General features: G+C 47.1%; 1 long non-coding RNA gene across 1 annotated transcript; it reads right to left on the bottom strand.

Moving 5' to 3' along the window:
- Positions 1 to 254: 254 nt before the first annotated feature.
- LOC120430303 (uncharacterized) lies at positions 255 to 1,965 on the bottom strand. The gene is made up of 4 exons (XR_005607585.2): positions 1,844 to 1,965; positions 1,183 to 1,772; positions 771 to 1,118; positions 255 to 713 (listed from the first exon to the last, which is right to left on the bottom strand). It is a non-coding gene; the product is annotated as an uncharacterized LOC120430303 (long non-coding RNA).
- Between the last annotated feature and the right edge of the window lie 357 nt (positions 1,966 to 2,322).

Raw genomic sequence — 2,322 nt, 5'->3', positions numbered from 1 at the left:
TCTTAGAGTATGTTGTAAGTATCAACTGACATAAGCAGGATGCACTGTTTGTTTATTTTTAGTTTTTTGGCTACTTTACATTGGCTGACGCACGGAGTGATTTGTTTACCTTTTTTCGGCACCCTCCGCAAACGTCACACCATACAAAATTGCTGCCGGATCTTTTCCGGGAGAGATCCGGTAAAAGATCCGGCAGCAATTTGTGTTGATTTGACGTTTGCTGAGGGTTCCGAAAAGCTATGTTACTGCTTGCAAAAGGCAATAATTTTGTTTGAAGTCTAAATTCTCTCTAATCGAAATAAATAGGTGGAAATTCCAATCGCAGTTTCACAAACTTACATAATGCAACTTCCGGATGTTTTTGACAAAAGTTGTCAAACGGGTTGTGGCCGGGCGCTATGGGGAATGCGTCCCAGCACAGGTGTGGGGCTTGCTCATCCGACTTCTGGGACATAAAACCACAGCAGCACTTGACTGCGTTACCTCGGGAAACCCCAGATCCAGGAACGCCGTTTCACCCTCGATCTGCAGTTTGGACATGGCACGCGCGTTTCCCTCAACGGGTACGCCCTTAGCGTAGTTCGCCAGAAGATGGTCACCTCAAACTGTTTATCTTCCTTCGCGACGCTGCGCAAACAGTGTCGTCAATCTGAATCTGAACAACTCGTCCGTTAGCCGAACAGCTGCCATAAGGCGCGGAGATGAGTTCCGAGCTGAAAATAGTAAGTTTTGGCTTAAACAAATTGTACATTATTTTCAGATTAACTAACCATCAGCTTTGCTGTCTTGAACACCAGACAGTACGCGCCGTTTCGGGCGCAGCAAAAGGGTCAGGGTCGTATACGAGGCGAGTTACGCTTCACACGAGATTTTGGTGCGGGGGGCATGGTGACTTTGTAGTACGACGGGGCCCAGTAGTTGGTGTAGTTGTTCTGCGTTCGAACAAGCGCCACAAGCTGGTCCGCTGAGACGGCTGGAGCCTTCCGTACGTATTTATGCGCCAGCAGATAAGTCTCGACCACAATCTCGGCAAACTGGTGGATTCAAGTGTGAGCGATCTTGTTGCGGGAAGCTGGCCGTTTCCAGCAAGACTAGCGATGACTGAGGATAGTACTCAACTGTAAGTACAATGTTTAATAAATATTTTTTTCAGGCCAAATTTTGTCCAGTCATCAAGTTTACCATATTGAAATTGCGAAACCAGCCAACGGATTCTGGGCAGAAATTTGCTACATTGCGCTCGTTTAGTGGCAAACTGCGCATCGTTGTTGTTCTTGAACTACCTTGACCAGGATATTTTGACCTTTCAAAACTGCGACCTTTTGGAACCTGGACCGGTGTTGATCTGGTCAACGACGCACTGCAGCTTGTACGCGGCGCGCAGCTTCGGAATGCGGCTGTGTCGGTGCTTGACGAAGCCACGCTTGTAGACCAGCCTGCGGATGAGCATGAGCAAGGGGTACACATAGGTGATGAAGGTGGCGTTGTTTATCTGACGCAGATGAAACAGCTGCAGCAACTTGCGGTCATTCGGGGCGACCATATAGATAGCACCGATCACGAAAGTCACCTTCGGCTCGGCCGGAATGTTGATGTTTCGATCACCTTACGCTCCATGCGGGCATCTTCTTGGTGTACTTGGCCGCGCGCAGCAGGTCGCGACGAAGCAGCTTGAGCTTGCGGCACCTTCGCAGGCGGTCACCTGAGCCGGTAGTTTGTTCTCGTTGTTGTCCATGCTGGCGCCGGCTCCTTGACGGCCGAAACAGTCTTCGCTACAGCGGGTAATTAAAATATGATCAGCCACAAATTTCAACGTTCTATGTCGATAAAAACAAAGAGCTACCTGGTGCTGTGCAAGTTTCACGTCAAAAAGACCGAAAAAGGTTTTTTTCGGAGCCCTACTGCGGCCCGGAACTCCACGCCGTCCGTTTACAAAAAAAAAAACACGTTGATGTTGAAGAAATTTATTAATTTGACAGCAAAACAAAACCATCTCCATAATCTACACACAGATCTAGATTAGAGAGCCTGGATCTTATTAGAGAACGGACATCTCAAACCAAAAGTACCAATCGAAGCACGAGAACTGCTCGATTGGTACCTCCGTTTGACAGTTCTCGTGCTTCGATTGGTACTTTTGGTTTGAGATGTCCGTTCTCTAATAAGATCTAGGCTCTCTAATCTAGATAAAACAACGGTGTACACATCTAGTGTGTAAAATCTACTCATTGTGAGCGTTAGGTTTATGTTTCGTTTTAGCATGGACACCCACCATTTACACTCTAGAGAAAATCTAGTGATTATATTAGGTTTAATCCGTAT

The sequence above is a fragment of the Culex pipiens genome, chromosome 2, assembly GCF_016801865.2.
Source record: "Culex pipiens pallens isolate TS chromosome 2, TS_CPP_V2, whole genome shotgun sequence".
Lineage (NCBI taxonomy): Eukaryota > Metazoa > Arthropoda > Insecta > Diptera > Culicidae > Culex > Culex pipiens.
This window is presented reverse-complemented; position numbering and strand designations above follow the sequence as displayed.